The sequence below is a fragment of the Mauremys mutica genome, chromosome 1, assembly GCF_020497125.1.
Source record: "Mauremys mutica isolate MM-2020 ecotype Southern chromosome 1, ASM2049712v1, whole genome shotgun sequence".
Classification (NCBI taxonomy): Eukaryota; Metazoa; Chordata; order Testudines; family Geoemydidae; genus Mauremys; species Mauremys mutica.
Genome location: NC_059072.1, coordinates 161779761 through 161797926, shown reverse-complemented (window position 1 = coordinate 161797926; position 18166 = coordinate 161779761). Strand labels below are relative to the sequence as shown.

General features: G+C 42.7%; 1 protein-coding gene across 19 annotated transcripts in view; it reads right to left on the bottom strand.

The window, feature by feature from the left end:
- ZBTB20 (zinc finger and BTB domain containing 20) overlaps positions 1-18166 on the bottom strand; it is a 666697-nt gene that overhangs the window by 119543 nt on the left and 528988 nt on the right. For 18 of the 19 annotated variants that reach the window (XM_045001306.1, XM_045001342.1, XM_045001323.1 and 15 more), the window contains one exon: positions 7600-7740. The gene's annotated coding sequence lies outside the window, so the exon portion shown is untranslated. Of the gene's footprint in view, positions 1-7599; positions 7741-16588; positions 16708-18166 lie in introns of those variants that run through there. The other variant, XM_045001348.1, reaches the window with a different exon arrangement.

The window sequence follows — 18166 nt, the reverse complement described above, 5'->3', positions numbered from 1 at the left end:
GCTACTGTCTCTCTAGAGGAATAAATGCTTGCATTTTAATATTCTCAGCAGCTGGTTCCTGTTGAATGCCATCAGGATGATTCAGCCACCCACCAGGAATACCAGTAGCAGCAAGTGCGCGCACACAGAAATCTGCAAAACTTTCTGCTCTCAGTGCCAAGGCCATTATTCAGGCAGTCTGATCTTCATTAACGATTCATCATTACCTCCAGCAGCAAGTTTAGCCTCATGCCAAGGTGGTGAAACAGAAGAACTAGTCCACAGTCTCACAAAGATCCCCATAATCATCCCATCTGCCTCGTGTCTATAGTGCATCCTACAATCCACATTCTCAGCAATTTACTCTGTGGTTATTTCATTCACCTTCAGCTTGGCCACAGACATCACATACTTCCTATCAGCTTGTTTCATCAGACCAGTGGTTCGCGCTGTCTGGTAACAGTCCCCTGCTTCAGTGGTCAACACCTATTACTTCCATGGAAGGTGACAATCCCCAATAATGTACATAGCCAATTACTCAGTTCTACATGGTCTTCCTGAGCCTACTGATGATCAGTAGTATAAAGGTGGCTATCTATTCCAATTTTCTTAACCTCAGTGTCTTTCCAACTGCAGTCTGTGGAGCATTTGCAGGTGGTTTATGGAGCTGCTTCAGTAAGCAACGATGACGCACTGCCACTGCCGAAAGAGTGATGCTTCCTGATAGCTGTAGACTAGGCCAGATCATGCAGGGATTCGGAGGGCAGGGGGGTTAATCCCTGGAAAACTCAAAAACAAAACACACCTTTCTGCCCCCTCTGTGGCAGATCTGCATCTCTCTTTCATCAGGAGTTTCTTTGGTGTAAATTCAGCTATGATCAACTCTGCAGATACTCCTAGTGGAGAGGGCAGAAATCACACAAAGGGCAGAAACAAGCCCCATGCTGGCCTGGTGAGAGTAGGTCGTGGGGGCTACACGAAGCAGGGAAAGCTTAATTTGGCCTAACAGCCAGGGAATGGAAATGAATAGCCCAGATACAAAACAGAGAGAGGTAATAAAGCAAAACAAAGTATGTTAATGTTAATGTTACCTCTTTAATGGCATTCCTTTCCTGGGGTGCCTTTGATGAGGTGGCAGACCTGTGTGTTCCATGACCCTATGAGCTATGTGGGTGGGAGGTTTAGCTTCTGGTAGGGCCACCCAAGCGGGACAGGTCAAAGGCTAGGGAGCAGACAAAAAGCAGTCTACTGCTCCTCTTGGTTGGGGGTTGAGTAAAAGCCTAATAACAAGCCCTCATAAAAATATTAAGTTATAGAAACACAACAAGGTAGCCACTTTGGCAAACAACATGACAGACAGAAATGGCAGAGCATTGTTCATGCCCTGAGCAATGTCTGGCAGTGCGGGAAGGACTCAGATTCAGATTGGTATTGTCTTTTCATGCAGCTCCACACTGCAGCTGCAGCAAGAAAAGGTGAGGAGTTAGGAGGGGAGGTGTCCACGAAAGGTTCTCTATCTTAGAATACATTAAAAAAAACCAACAAGCAAATGATCTATCTAGTGTATTGCAAATACTGTTGCTATTCATATAGGATGAAATTTTCAAAGGGGCCTTTCAATTGAAATTAGGCGCTAATTCCTTTAAGCACTTTTGGGGTTAATGATCCCAACTCTGGTAAAGTTGTTCGAGATCCTTATACAAAGGAGACTATATAAGTGTAAAGCATTAATATGGTCATTAGCCTGAGAATTTGGTCAACCTGTTGATGGGATCACATGGTAAAGATTTTACCTTGACCCATGTGTAGTTTGTTAAGTTTTAGGCTTGGTCTACACTACACAGTTCAGTTGATGTAAGGCAGCTTACATCTACCTAATTATGTCAGTGTACACACTACAGCCTTGCTCCTGCTAATTTAAGTGCTCTACTACGCTGACATACCACCTCCACAAGAGGCGCTGGGCTTAAGTAAGTGTAGTTAGGGTGACGCAGTGTCTGTGTAGACACTGTGTTATTTATATCAACTATTAGTGCTGGAGTCATAAAATTGACAAGAAAGCTGGGCAGCTAGAGCCCAGCTGCCCCCTGCTTCCCTAGAGAGCTGTGCGGCTGGACCTCACTCCCAACTGGGAGCCGTGAGAGAAGCCTGGGTGGCTGGACCCCGTTCCTGGCTAGGAGCCTGGGCAAGAAGCCTGGATGGCTGGACCCCACTCCTCAGGGGTGAGAAGCCCTGGTGGCTTGACCCCACTCCCGGAGGGGAACAGGGCAGCGAGACGTTCCGGGTGGCTTCCCCCCACTCCCAGTGGAGAACAAGGAGGCAAGAAGCCCCTGGCCAGCTTCCCCCAGACCCAGTGGGGAATGGGGAGCTGAGGGGGACAGCCTGCCAGGAGACTGTGGGGCAGCCTGGCTCCAGGAAGCTGCCAGTAGAGCTGAGAGACCAGGCTCTCATTTCCCCACATTGACCCTCTTAGGTTGGTGAAAGCGCTCCAGGTGAGGATGCGCACCACTAGTAACCTTAGTTACTAGTAAGTGTTTTATCTTTATTTCTCTTGTAACCATGACTTATATTTCTACTCACTTAAAATCTCTCTCTTTGTAATTAAATAAACTTGTTTTATTCTCTAATCTAATCTAATCCAATGTTGTGTTTAAATTGAATTGTTTGATTTAGTTGGGGATGGTCCTTCTTTGAGCAGGGTATTGGACTAGATGACCTCCTGAGGTCTCTATCAGTCTATGCTTCCATGTTTAGTAACTCCAATTATAGTAGCAAACTGTTGTACATTGATCCCTTACGGGGCAATGGAACTATAATATCTGAACTGTTCGGGAGAGGGCTGGACAGTGCAGAACACACATTTTTGGGGAAAATCCAGGACTGGGAGTGTTTTGGGGCCACTCTGCAAGAGATTACCAAGGCTGCTGGAAGCCAGAGTGTGGTTGGTATGTTGCTGCTGGGTCAGAGTTGCTAGACCCCAGGGCTGCAGGTATTCATAGCAGCTCAGAGTGTGACCTGCATGCCGTTTGGCTGTTTGTGAGCAGCCCAGGTGGGAGCTACAGCAGCAAAGCATTGTGAGGCACCCAAGGTTGCAGGGCTGATGGTGACACAACTTGTCACTGGTCTGGATTGCACCCCAGAATGAGATACTCCCCTTCACCATGGTATTCAGCAGCACAGGAAGTGATGCTATCACATTCCTTACAACTCTTCACAATGAATGACCCTCACAAGCAGTGTCATTTTCCTAATCCACACTCTTATCCCAAACCAACCTTACATCAACAAGGCTAAAGTGACCACTGCCACCAACTCTTCTTGACATCAAGCTTACTCTGTCAGGTGCACTATTTGTTAGTTATTCATGGTGACTATTCTTAAGGACTGGTCAAAAATAATGCTTGACTTTATTTATAAAAATGACTTTTCCCAAACAATTTGTAATGGAAATTTTCATTTAGTCAAAATTAAAAAGCAACTAATTTTCACATAAAATATTAACAACATAAAACCAAAACCTGACACAAATTTGTTTTTTAGTTAAACCAAAAAATGTTCAGTTTTTTTTCTTGCCAAGAAAAGGAATCATTTCTCCTAATATTTAGATCTTTTTCATTTCTTCCAAAAAATTTTGAGGCAAATATTGACCATTCACCCTCCCCGCATCAGCTCTTCCAGTTAGCTATCTCACCGGACTGTACGTGGAAACATTGGAGCAGTACTTTGTGCAGGTAAAAGTTGGGTTTCAGCACTGGGAATGAATTAAATTGTTCTCTCCTTGTTAGTTTAGGCCCCAAGTATATTGATCATTCCTTTTTTTAAATTGCCTTAAGCACCATGTAAATCCTCACCATGCTAGTGACAGGCAGTAATGGTTTTAGAAATGATTTTCATGTTTTTATCAGTTATACTTTTTGCTCCTTCTGAGTCTTTTTTGGCTCACACAAATTCACTGGGATAGCACTGTTTGAAAAGCGTCAGAGTACTACACTCAGTGATCCATCAATCAACAAGAAAACCCAGATATGAGTTTCTAGCAAGGAATAAGTATCGTGGAGTTTACTTCCATGGACTTCATTCAAATCAGAGACAAGTCAGCCATACAAAGACAGTTTGAAGGGTTGCTTTTCACCCCTTTAAGTGTACAAAAGCACATATCTTCTTAAAAGTCAGACTGATTGGTCCAGATTAGCAGCGTCAGTGTTTAGCCTATAGTACAGTGGTGGGCAACCTGAGGCCTGTCAGGGTAATCCGCTGACGGGCCGCCAGACAGCACATCCCTGCGGCCTGCGCCACTTCCTGCAGCTCCCATTGGCCGGGAACTGTGGGCAGCCATGCAAATGTAAACACACTGTCTGGCGACCCGCCAGTGGATTACCCTGCCAGGCCGCGTGTGGCCCATGGGCCGCAGGTTGCTCACCACTGCTATAGAAGCTGCTTAGAAATTATTATTTGGTCTCAACCTCTTTATTTTCCTGGTCTGGTTAGGACTCAGGCCTGTGATTTCAAGAGGAAATCTAAGTCCTTCTAAAAAAAATGCTATTTTTTTCTGAATAGAAGCCAATCCTAGTTCTACCTTGGCCTAATGATCTTATCAAGATTTAAGAAGAGAAGAGTGGTAATACATTACTTTCAATGTGTGGAATTTATTACCTTCACACACAGTACTCTTATAACATTACTGACAGGCGTTATCAAACTGATTTTACAAGTTAATAAAAGTACAAGATAGACATGCCTGGGAATCTGAGAGGCAAAGATCTAAGTATTCCCATTTCTCTATACTTAACTGCATGAGAATCAAAGATTAATAACACTTTGCCCTTCTACAGCACCTTGCATCTAATGATCTCAAAACATTGTACAAGCCTTGCTGAAGCAAGCATCATAACTCCCTGTGAGGTAGAGAACTATTAGTCCCATTTTATAGTTAAATAAACGCAGACAAAGAGGTGAAATGACTTGCACAAGGTTGCACACTGAGTCTGTAGCAGAGCCAGATCAATGACTGAATCCTCTAGCCTAACCACCAGAACATGCTCTCTAGAGGAAAGCCAATATACCACTTCAGTACTACAGCAAGGTATTCATGCCAGAACAAACTTGAAAATCAAAATAAAATTTACACATAGACAGATTTACTTGGAGAGCTCACTTCTTTGGACCCTTTGCTCTTAATGAAAATAGCTGTCTTTTAAGAAATGCTTTCTCCCTTCTAAGCCAGCTTCCCTTTTATTAGATCCAGAAGGCTAGGACTTCAATCCTGTGCAGTGATGGGCCCAAGTCACAAAGCTGAGATCCAAAATTTCCCCAAATTGGCATTTGTGTTCAGGCCATGGGTTGAAAAATGTACGAGTCCCCTACTAATCTGAGCACTAAAGACACCATTTTCAAAAGCGTCTAAGTGACTTAGGAGCCTAAGGGCTGTACTTTTTAAGGTGTCTATATATACACACACACACCTTTAAAAATATGGCCCTAAGTCCTTATTAGCCAGGCTGAAATATACATGTAAAGCCACATTCCCTTCATTTTAAAACAACACTTTGCCATTTATTGTGCACTGTATCCAATTATAAGATTGTCTTGCTATATTTTTAACATAAGTTACTTTGTCTCTCATGCATTTGTGTTGTACCTTCTGACCACTACTGGCTCATTTACTCCCCCCCCCCTTTTTTTTTTTTGCCTGTAATAGCTCATGATGCATCTCTTTTCACATTGTTTTCTCTATCTCTTTCCGATGCTTCTCTCTCCCTCCAACCCCTTATATCCCTTTCCCTTTCCTTCTCTCCGCTGGGACTTCCACCTTTTTAACGAATTTTCTCTTTTCCACCGTGCTCACATAGGGAAAAAAAATCTCTTTCAAAGTATGCCGTTTCTCTTTTCTATCCCATCAGTCACCTTCCCCTTCTATACCGCTACACCCTCCTCCCCATCCACAACCTAACTCTACCTACATACTCACCCCCAACCCTTCAACTGCACATCTGGCTTCAAAAGTTCAGCAGACATCTAACAGTCAGAGGACCAAGCTAAGGACTATGAATACCTACATGGGGAACCAATTTCTGACAGCAGAGGGCTCTTTAATCCAGCAGACAAAAGCATAACAAGATTCAGTGTTTGGAAGCTGAAAGTAGACACAATCAGACTAGAAAAAAAGGAGTAAATATTTAACAGGGAGGATAACTAACCATTGGAACATATGATCTAGGGGTGTGGTGAAGTCTCCATTACTTGAAGTTTATATATCAAAATTAGATGTCTTTCTAAGAGATATGCTGTAGCTCAGTCAGAAGATATGGGTCTGAAGCAGACATTATTGGGTTATGTTCTATGGCCTGTGTCTGCAGGTTAGGGTAGATTGTCATTATGCTCCCTTCTAGCCTTAATATCTATGAATATATTTCAACCAATGCCCTGGGGAGAAGCCAAGACATTGCCCAACTTGCTGTCTCTGGATTCTGTTTGGTATTCTTATCTTTTGAAGCCTCCAGCTAGTAAGTGTTTGATAAATGAAAACCACCCAGCTCCCTTTGACTAATAGGAGAATTCTCCTACTTCTTGGCTATCCTTTCCCACCCCAGAGCCTGCCAGCTGCTGAAAGAGTGGCAGTGATGGGCATCTCCATTAATATACTCCCCTCCACAACCTCCACTTTTGGATGGTCCTCCCTTGTGCACAATTCCAATGCCTGCCACGGCTGCTTCCACTCAGAGCTTTTCCCAAAGAGCCTCAGATTGAAACTGACCTGATTCTTGTCAGCTTCACAAGGGTTCCCACCTGCAGCTACAAAAACTGTCAAGACCAGTCAGTTTTTACCTCTCTGCAGCTTGGAAAAGCTTTCAGCAGCAACTCAGCTGTAAGACTGCGGACTTATGAAATCAACAGGACCTTGATTTAAACTGCATTTCCATTTGGAAGATTATCTTCATAACCATAAGGGCTAGATTTAAAAGTGTAAGAATTCAAGATTTGACAATCACTCAGGTATGTTTTCTACTGGCCTAAGCTGAATGGAATTTTTCAAGCCCTGCTTAGACCCATTCCAAATTTTGGATTTATAGCATTGCTGTAACTTACTACAACATTTATACAGTGCTTTGAGCTTACAAAGTATTAATACTATTGCTAAGACCTCAGCATCATGACTCCATTGCAGGGATTGGCAACCTTCGGCCCGCGGCAGGCTGGGCCAGTTTGTTTAACTGCATCGTCCGCAAGTTCGGCTGATCGTGGCTCCCACTGGCCGTGGTTCGCCGCTCCAGGCCAATAGGGGCTATGGGAAGTGGCGCAGACCGAGGGACGTGCTGGCCGCGGCTTCTCGCAGCCCCCATTGGACTGGTACAGCAAACCGCGACCAGTGGGAGCCGCGATTGGCCGAACCTGCGGACGCGGCAGGTAAACAAACCGGCCCAGCCCGCCAGGGGGCTTACCCTGGCAGGCTGCGTGCCAGAGGTTGCCGATCCCTGCTCCATTGCATAGTTATATAAAGACAGAGATGTGTGTGTGCAAATCACTATTTAAAACGCAAATAGCTTTGGTAACTATACGCAAATGTGGCAATATAATAGATGACAGTTCACATGAAAGAGAAACTATATGTTAATAACTTACATTTGGAGAGGCAGCGTGGCCTAGTGGTTAGAGCGTGGGCCTGTGATCCAGGATTCCCAAGTTATCTTCCTGGCTCTGCCAACGATTTGCTGTGTGAATTTGGACAAGTCACTCAAACTCGCTGTGCCTCAGTTTCCTCATCTGTAAAATGGGCGATAATACTTACAATCATCATCTGGGTGTTGTGGAACTTAAATCATTAACGTTTATAAAGCATTTTGTCCTCTTTAATTCAATTATGCTATAGAAGTGCAGTGTGTTAATGCTAATATTATTGTTTACATTTCATCCTGACTGGATTCCCAAATATTTTGTTTTACTCATCAGTGAAATGCAGCAATCTCCGGATAGGAGATAACATAAGAACAGTCATACTGGGTCAGAACAATGGTTTACCTAGTTGCCAATGCCAGGTGGTTCAGAGGGAATGAACAGAACAGGTAATCATCAAGTGATCCATCCCATCGCCCATTCCCAGCTTCTGGCAAACAGGGGCTAGGGACACTTCAGAGCATGGTTTTGCATCTGGTGCATCCTGGCTAATAGACATTGATGGACCTATCCTCCATGAACTTATCTAGTTCTTTTATGAACCCTGTTATAGTTGTGGCCTTCACAACATCACCTGGCAAAGAGTTCCACGGATTGACTGTGGGTTGTGTGAGGAAATACTTCCTTTTGTTTGTTTTAAACCTGCGGCCTATTAATTTCATTTGGTGACCCCTAGTTCTTGTGTTATGAGAAGGTGTAAATAATATCTCCTTATTTATGTTCTCCACACCAGTCATGTTTTTATAAACCTCTACCATATCCCCCCGGGAGCTGTTTAACAATACCCAGCAATGCTTTTCCAGCAGTTCTTGTCAGGAAGTGTCCAGGGCCGGCTCCAGAGCCCAGCGGGGCAAGCACCTGCCTGGGGCGGCCCTTTCCCGGGGGGGCGGCAGGCTGGGCCGGCGGACCTGCCGCAGTCATGCCTGCGGGAGGTCCACCGGAGCCCCGGGAGCAGCGGACCTGCCGCAGGCATGACTGCGGAGGGGACGCTCGGGCCGGCGGCTCCAGTTGCTGGTCCCGCAGCTCGGCTGGACCTCCCGCAGGCATGACTGCGGCAGCTCAACCGGAGCCGCCGGACCTGCGAACCGCCCGCAGCTGCGGGAGGTCCAGCCGAGCCGCGCGACCAGTGGACCCTCTGCAGTCATGCCCGCGGGAGGTCCGCTGCTCCCGCGGCTCGGGGGCGCCTCCCGGGCATGACTGGTTGGGGCGGCCAAAAACCTAGAGCCGCCCCTGGAAGTGTCCAACTGAAACTTCAGGGGGAATTTAAGGAGATAGAATGCAATGACCACAATTGATATTTAGTCAGGACACAAATGCCAACCACCTGCCTCAGCGAAGGCAGAACCTGATGGGGCTGGTGGCAAAGGTGGGCAGTCCTAATAGTGAGGGAGGGGACACTTTCTGAGGGTCACCGGGTAGTTCCTCTCCTCCGAGACTTTCTGACACCCATTGGCCAGATGAGGGGGAAGAGTGTTACAATGGAGTGAAAGAGATTACGCAGGGTCCCTACTCCACGTTGAATCCTGGGAGCTGGGGAATGCTGGCCAGTTAGTACCAGAAATTCCTGGGGGTGGGAAGAATTACCTGGTCTCCCTCAGCAAATGTTCCCTCCCTTGCTGCTGGGACTGTCCCCCCTTCACTGCCAGCCCCATCAATTTCCCACACCCACTGAGGCTTTTGAGACAGGACACAAATGGCCTCGATCTCTATTTTACATTCCATCCAAAAGACAGCACTTCCAGCACCACAGATCATCCTCCACCATCATGCTGGGGCATTAGTTCAATACTGATCAGATACAAGTGTCCCCTACTCAGTCACTGACTCCACTTTCTGCAGTGCATGTGTATGTCATGAAGGTCCTCCAGTCCAAATACGGGCCAAGCCTGATCCTGGCTGAAAGGAACAAAATCCAAGGTAGTATGGCTGCAAAATGCAGGCTTACATTTCACATTATATGTTATATTTTCTCTTTATGAATATCTCCTTCAGAAAAAGACAGATAAATAGACTGGACCTTCAACTTTGTTAGCAGGAGAGGCCATGTGATCAATGAGCACCCATTTCAACCATGCCTTCAGGACACAGATCTCCCACTAACTTTAGTGGGAATTCCATGCATAGAGCGGTTGCAAGATTGGACCCTGAGGGGAAAAGTTATTAGTTACAGAGGGAAAAATTCCATGTGCTGTACACCCTTGTGGCCCTGCAGCACACAGGCAGGAACAGTACGTAAAATGCAAAGCAGCCTGCTGGCTCATTTCATTAGTGGGGAAGCCTGCAGCTGATCAGCTCTGTTTTCCTCTCTCCAGCTGTACAGTGTTGTTGTGGCACTGGGAATTTGCTGTGGCTTCTGAAGATTATGGGGATATGCATCAGCAAGCCAAAAAAAAAAAGTGACAAACAAAATTAAAAAAAAAAAAAGTAAAGAAAAAGACAAGAACAGCTGATCTCCTCACCGGAGAAGACTTGGCACCTTCCTACATATGCACACACAATTTTCTTTGGTATTTCCCGGTTTTCTGGCCAGAAAAATCATCACACAACTTTTTTATGGGGGAGGGAATAAAAATTGTTTCTCACACTAGTTCTTTAAACTTTATGGGATATGTAGTTGAGATTAACAGGTGAAAGAGTTTCATGATCCATGCTATTCAAGAGAATGCACACAAAATATTCTAGGTAACTAATTTCTTCACTGCTCTCCAGACAGTCAAAACTGTAAATGCCATCTGACATAAAATACATTTTTGGAAAATGCTATGAGAAATCTTACCCAAAGGATCCAGTTCCATTCCCATTAACTCCAGTGGGAACAGGATCAGGAACACACTTTGATTTATTATCTTAAATGCAATGCCATGATTGCAAACTTAACTGCACAAAAGTCTGGAAATTAAATGTTATCTTTTTCAGCAGAGATGGGCTCAAACCACAAAATATGGATCTGGATTCCCTATGATTTCAAATGTTCAGGAGTGTTTGGATCTGAGTTTTTTTGGGCACCTGTTAGAAGCCTAAGTATTTTCCCAGGCTTAGGAAAAGGAGGATACAAGAGGTGTTAAGAGGAGAGTGGCATCTGCAATGTGGCAGAGTTACAGTGGTTACAGAAACCATTACATGGATTTTTTTGGATTTTTAGAGAATAAAAATTGTAAATTTAATTACTTTAAGGAAATTAGTTGCTTATAACTTATATTTCTATTAAACACTAAAAATTAAAATAGAAATAGAAAAAATAATGTAAGTAATCAGAAGTGTCTTTGATTGCCCAGTCCTAAAAAATGAAAACAACTATTTTTTTCATATCTTCCAAAATAATATTCACCTCTGAGCTGAGAACAAATATTAGACACTTCAGCTCCGATTTATTTATTGTGAAAGTGGTAAACTCTTGAAAATTGGTGCTTAGGATGAAAATATAATCTCACCCATAACAATAATAAACTCATCTAATAAATAAATGCAAAATAAACCTGACAAAAATAAACCAAAATTGCAAAGCCTGCACGGATGTTGCAAATACAGACCAGAGGAACTCCATGTTCTGCAAAATGTTAAATGAGCTTATCCTTACTTGTCAGCACTCGTTTTCACCAAGAAATTTAACTGGAGATCTCTGGTATTTGAAGGCAGCAGGGTAACCTATCATGCTAAAGAAGAATCTGTGTCTATTGTCAGTAGTCATCTTAAGAGGCCCAAAAGCAACACTCTGATGCACTATAGAAACATGTGTTACATAAACTGACTTCTCATTGGCAATCACCCACCCAAATAATGATCAGGCCCAACTCTGCTTGGCTTTTAAAAATCAGATGGGAGCAGTCACATCAAATCACGCACAACCCTGGTGTAATTCCAATGGCTTCAAGTTATACTAATGGAGTTACACTAGTCATGAATTTAGCCTAAGACCACTGCAGCCCTGCACTTTCAAATATCCACCTACTGTCACTTCCGTTTTAATTTTATGTGACTCCACAATCTCATGATGCACCTGTACATCCACAATATCATTATCTGGATTTACATGAGCGTTACAATTTAATAATCAACTCTGCAGGTAACCAAGTTAAAAAGTTTCAGGGGGTGGTAGTTCTAGGATAAAGAGTTTGAGCAGAGTTCACCCTGATCATATGGTCAAAGCTTGCAAGAGGGTTTAGAAGTCATTATACCTACATTATACCTAGAAAGGTCTCCAGCTATAATTTGACCCCTCTACTTATTGTCAAGTCAACTAGATTCATGGGTGGCTACGAAAATGATCTTGCAAATAAATATTTGCAGCTATGACTATTCAGAACATTGATACGTGCTTAAAGCAACAAGGAACATAATGTACCATGCAGGAACAGTACATAATTTTTAAATGTTCATAACATTTATTTCAAAACCAAATTTCTTCCAAGACAAACCCCAGCTACTCATTCAGGACCATGTACGTGCCTAAATACAAAATGTTGAGAGAGAGAGAGAGAGAGAGAGACCTTTAAAATGTCTTAAGTGGTTAAAGATTCTTTTTCATTCATGCTTAGATGACTGCAAAAAAGGGAAACACGTTGGCTTCAAACAGTTGAGACAGATCATGAAATATTTCTCAGAAAATTACCATTGAGGCTGAAAGTGAGGAGATGAAAAATAAGGTTTAAGAATGGAAGGGCCATCTCAATCACAGCTATAGCATCTCTACTGCAAAGACTGTGTGCTACATATTATACATCGATGTTATTCTGTGTGATATTATGCATACAGACATTATTTTTCTGTTTCCATTTATAAGAAATGGGCCCAATCCTTAAATCCCGACTCTGCTTTCACTTAGCCCTTACTTGGGCAAACTCTCACTGAGTTCAACAGTGTCAGATTTGGATAAAAAATGAGTAGGGACCTCTGCATTTGGTTCTACATATGTAGGGTAACACTGAAATGCAGCTACCTCTAGGTCTGTAACAAAGTCTGTATTAGTGACATATGTCTGACATATGGGCGTTACAGTGCTCATCTGCTGATTCAAATATAAACTAATAATAAAGTGGCCCATTTTTTACATCACAGTCTATGCACACACGTACCATCTATCCAAAATATAGCATGCTAACTGTATATACAAAATACAAACGTTCCTTCCATTTGAAGATGGCAACCAGCCAGTGCACAGCAGGTTGTAGAGCGGTTTGGGGGGGAGAAATTTTGGCCCTTGGAAACCAAGGCTAAATGTCCACTTCTTATAAAGAATGCCACGGGTTCTTTAATGACTCTCTACAGCAGACAGTACCTGGTTTTTGAAGTCTCCACAAGTAAAGACATAAGTACATCGAGTTTCAGAAAAAAATGTAACAATAATCTCCATATGAGTGATTTATTGTTAAAACCAGCACAAGTGGGGAACACAGTCATCTCACTTAGCTAAAAGGTAGGTCCCTAAAACAAATGCTGTTTCCATAAGGATTGTTCATATGGTCATACACCTCTGATTCCCAGTTGCTTTCTTCCCTTCCCCCTCAGTTATTAGCCATCAATGCTCTGTTCCAGGCAACGTCCATTGTAACATACCCACCCCGGGTCTGATTTGTATCCTGTACTTTATTCTGTATTTCCCATGCAAGATATTTTCGTTTCCTAACAGCCTCCTTCTGAACTTCCACTGTTGCTCATAAAGCCGCACAAAAGCTCAGCCTACAGTTCATGATCCATGAAGCTTTCAAATTCAATAAATAAAAGATGTCAAATAAAATAAATAAATAAATGTTTACTGAAGTGAAACTAGCAGCATAGATTTGAGTCAGTTACCAATGGCCCAGTGTTTCTCCTCTCCCTTACACTGACAGGTGCTTCCTAACTTATCCCACTAAAGTAGAAAAGAAAAAGGTGTATATATATATATATAAATGTGTGCACACATGTCTGAGGAATAGTAAGGGAGATAAAAGGGGAAAATGATAGAAATAAAACCAAAAGAGGTATTTTTTTTTTAAATCTATAGTGAAGTTCAATTTTGGCAGAGGATTATAATCAGCCTTTGGAAATAATTAAAGCTTTGTCTTTAAATAAAGCATCAGAACAAAAACCTGAGAAAATGAAAGGAAAACATACACACAGACACAGAAAAACAGGGGGGGAATAAGGGAGAAGGAAATGAAAGAAAAAGAAAACAAACAGAATCCTAACAGGCCCCTTCTACGAAAGGGAGTCCAAATAAGGAGTCATATGATATCTGATAGTGCAGGACACGTCGCCAGGAGCAGATTGCCTGCAGGAAGAAAGAGCCAGTGTGTTCCTGCTCAAAGAGCTTTTCTTCCCTTGTTTTCTATTTCCTCCCCCCTCTCTTTTCACAATTCTACTGTGAATGTGTTACTCTCAGGTCCGGTCCATGAAGAATCCCAGGAAGACAGCTATCGTCATTCACTGTACTTCTGGAAACAGAGATAGCCGGAGGAAGATGCCTTCGAGTTGAGACTGAGGGGGGACTTATGTAGATTACAGTACTGCATGCCCTGCTCCTTCTGTCGCCACCTTCGGGGTTGCAGACACAAAATGCTCATGTAGCATGTTATAGAAAAAGAAAAGAAAAAAATATTCAGGGAGGGGGGAAATGAGATCTCTTCTTCTATGGAAAACTTCAAAGGCCGAGTTCCTTCTCAGCATGTTTGTGTTTACTTTTCTAGGTAATTTTTGTATTTTTATTGGGAGGAGGGGAGGAGAGACAAAAATCACAGAAAACATTAAAACAATGAAACGTCAGAAGGTGAGAAAAGTCTCCAGAATACTGAAGGAAATGAGGACTTAAAAAACACCACCACCACAAAACGGAAGGGAATTTTTGACATTTCTAATTGTCTATCAACAGGCCACTGAACTTCTTGCAGTGTCCACCACTTTCTCCCAACTTCTCATTACTCTGGCATTTCACACGCAACTATGGAGTCCATCAGGCACTTCGGACCATGCTCTGTCCTCAGTTACACCAGTGTAAATCCAGAGTGACTCCACTGCAAAGAAGTCACTCTGTACTTAGAAGAATTTGTCTCTTTCATCTTCTGTAAACACATTAATTCTGAATATGCACCTATTAAATGCAGGGTTGCCAAAAAACAATGTCGTATAAATGTATGCAGTACATATGTAGCTATAAAAGATCACTTCTTGGGCGAGAGGCATGCAGCACGAATAAAAAAAAAATAATACTAATGATATTTTGTATCCAAAAACAATTGTTAGAACTGCCTTTGATCTAGTTCTATACATTGTGTATTTATGATTTTTTGGGTGTGTATATATTGTTTTCCTCCTTGTTTCCTGTATGATTGATAAATAATGTCGTTTTGGGGTCTGAAATTTGACAAAGCAAGGAAAATATAAATCAATAAAAGAAGGAAGGAAGAGTTTAGCTTAAAAAGCATTTCCTTGAGCTTGCAAATTTGCAGCGGTCTGTGAACTCAAACATCTGAACAAATGTACAGGAGGCACTGTGGATGAGATTTAGTGTATTTTGTATACTATGCACACATACATTTCATATACAAGCATCTCCTTCACCACAATGTACTATTAGCTTGTATATTATATGTGTGATAGCCTATGTATATTACATGTACAAGTGCACATAAGAATATGCACATTACACAAAATGCACATACATAAGCACAAACCTATAACGCACATAGATCCATTGTGCAATCATTAGCTGTGACTCCATTAGAGAACTAAGCACAGTTTGTAGATGAAATGTAGCCACTCTGGAGATGGTTCCATCTAGCAGGAGGAACAAAACAAAACAAAACAAAAAAACCCCCAAGTCCCACTAAACATCTGAGGCTGCCAATGAGAGGTGACTTTTAGAAAGATGGCAAGGAAAAAGCTGTAGCCATTGATGCATGCCATAGTGCCTCATCTGTATTTTAGGAACCCAGCTTCCACAAGCCATTACTAACTTTTTTCCTAAGTGGCAGAAAGTGAAAGATTCCTGCCTCCACTCATTTATTTTCCATTGCACCCTCCCTCATTTCCTCCCTCCTTTCCCCAGTGAGAATCTCGTTGTTTGTTATTTTCTTTTGTTTTTTTAAAAAGTAAACAAGCTGCTCACAGCATAACTTTTATAGTGGAAAAAAAAAGCCAGGTAAAGTCAGCAAAGCAGCTGCTGGATTTAGAGAGAGATTTAAAAAAATGGAGAAAAGAGCAATATATTAAACTCACTTGATCCCGTTCCCCCCTCCATCTCTCCTTTGATTTATTCCAAAATATAAATCGGGGGTAAGGGAACTGAATCTCCTTTCAATATATTTTGTTGCTGTCACATATTCTGTGGTCTGCTTCTGTCACTTTCCTTTAAGGAGAAAAAAACACCCTAATAAAAATAGAAAAACATATCTCAGGCGTTAAGCTCGCTCTCCCCCTACCCTTTGTAAAGAACTCTTTGTTCTCTAGTGAAAATGCTGAAAAAATCCCCGGGCAGCGACTCCCTGAAACAAGTGCAAAACACTTAGAGGCTTTTGGGCTGGCTGAGAGCCAGAAACCCTCCCGCTGTCTGGTTAGGAAGAGAGGGGGAGAAAAGAGAGAGAGAGAGAGAGAGAGAGAGAGGGGAAAAAATTGGAGCTTCCTTTAATAGATATAGGAAGCTTTTTTTTTTTTCAAAACTGGCGGTCAAGCGTTAAGTAACTCCCCGTCTAAATCCACCTGCTGGAAATGAACTTGGGTAACCCCCCCCAGGAGTGCACAAAGAGAGGAGACACAGTAACATACTCCATACTCTTCTCCCCACCCCCCTCTTTTGCCCTGCTTCCATTCTTCCTGCTCCCATCACACGAATGCCCACAGATTCTCTCCCCCTCCATCCAACAACAAACATACCAAAATAAATGCTCGCTCCATCTCAAAAAAAAAAAAAAAGCTTTCCATCTTGCTTGCGACACAGTGATAAGGGGTAGGGAACATCTCATACCTGGTGTGAATGCTAATCAGCCAGGAGTTCTCCTTTTTTCCCAAGACAGGGAACTGTTTCCTTCCAAATTTATTAGAACCTCCTCCACTGCCTCTTTGAAAAACCTTCTTTGTCACCCTCTTCCCAAGTCCTGATACTTCTTTAAAAAAAAAAAATGGCTTCGGAGCTCCTTCTATTCTTGATATTGATTCTCTCTCTCTCTCCCCCCCCCCACCCCTCCTCCTTTCTCCTGTCTCTGTCTCTTCTGAGTGGTCTATTGATAAGTCCCTAGAGGCACTGGGTCAGCCTGCCCGTAGGAAACCAGACACAATGCACAAATCTCCGAGTGCCATTCTGCCATCAGCAAGCAGACCACGTTTAGGAGAGAGAGAAAAAAAAACAGTAGAGCAAAAGACAGAGAGAGAGAGAGAGTGTGAGAAAAAGACTGATTGGAACAGGAGGGAGGGAGAGAGAGAGAGAAAGCAAGCGAGAGAGTGAGAGAGAGGGAGAGGGAGAGAGAGAGAGAGAGCGACGCTGCCAGTCAGGTTAATCATCCCTACTTTAATTAGCTGTTCGGCTTAGACATAAAACAATTGAATTTGAATGATCTGTCAGTGGGCTCGGCTGAACCAAAGGGGAAATGCGAATATTACAGAAAAGACTGTTGGTGTATTCTGATAAGCTAGACTGGAAAATCCTCAAAGGGTAACTATTAAAACTTACCACCGAACAAAAAGTACAAATACAAACGGCATTATACAGAGGCCCTCCCTAAAAAGCTAGAAGATTCCTTCTCTCTTTTTTATTAACATGCTATCGAAGGTTCTATTGGTGGACACAAACACACACAATTTTGTAGCCTTCAAATTCTACCTGTCCTGCAGGATGGTTGATTTTGTTATTAGAGGTATTGTTTTTGTTTTCAAAACCAGAGCTTAATATTATTCAGAGGAATTTTCCTGATGGATCAGGTGGGCTTTTAAGGTGCAGAGACTATATGCTCTATGTGGGTATATCTTTGGTATCAACGGCTAGGTAGGGTAGACAGATGCCACTGACAGACACAGACACCAATTGTAGATGGATGGATGGATGCTGTAGATAGAAAGGCAATCCCAGGTATTATGGATCGATAAGTCCTAAGCATAGCACAGGGTCTTCTTAAAGGCAAAATTTCTAACTACAAATAGGTGCAAGACAATCTATTCATTCTGCCCTGGGTTGCAATCTGAGTTGCAGCTAAAATGGATTAATTGTAGTGATAAACAGTACAGTGAAAGTACTGCATGGCAGGCACGGGGAGGTATTCATGACACTTCTGAAAACTCTGCTTTTAACAGGTATGGAATAGCCACCCTTTCTGCCTGAAAAAAGGGAAGCAGGTAACATCATTGCTGCTACTAGAAGATGTTTAACCCTCAGGACACTATGTGCACAGGACATCCATTTATCAAAATGGTGGGAATTCCCCCCCGCTTCCCTACCCCCAACACACACATGGAAAATGTATTACGTGCAGGAGGTATGGTATGTTCTAGATATTCCAAACGGGGTAGGGCTGGAGAACTAAATCCATAAATTCCACTTTATGAATATCTG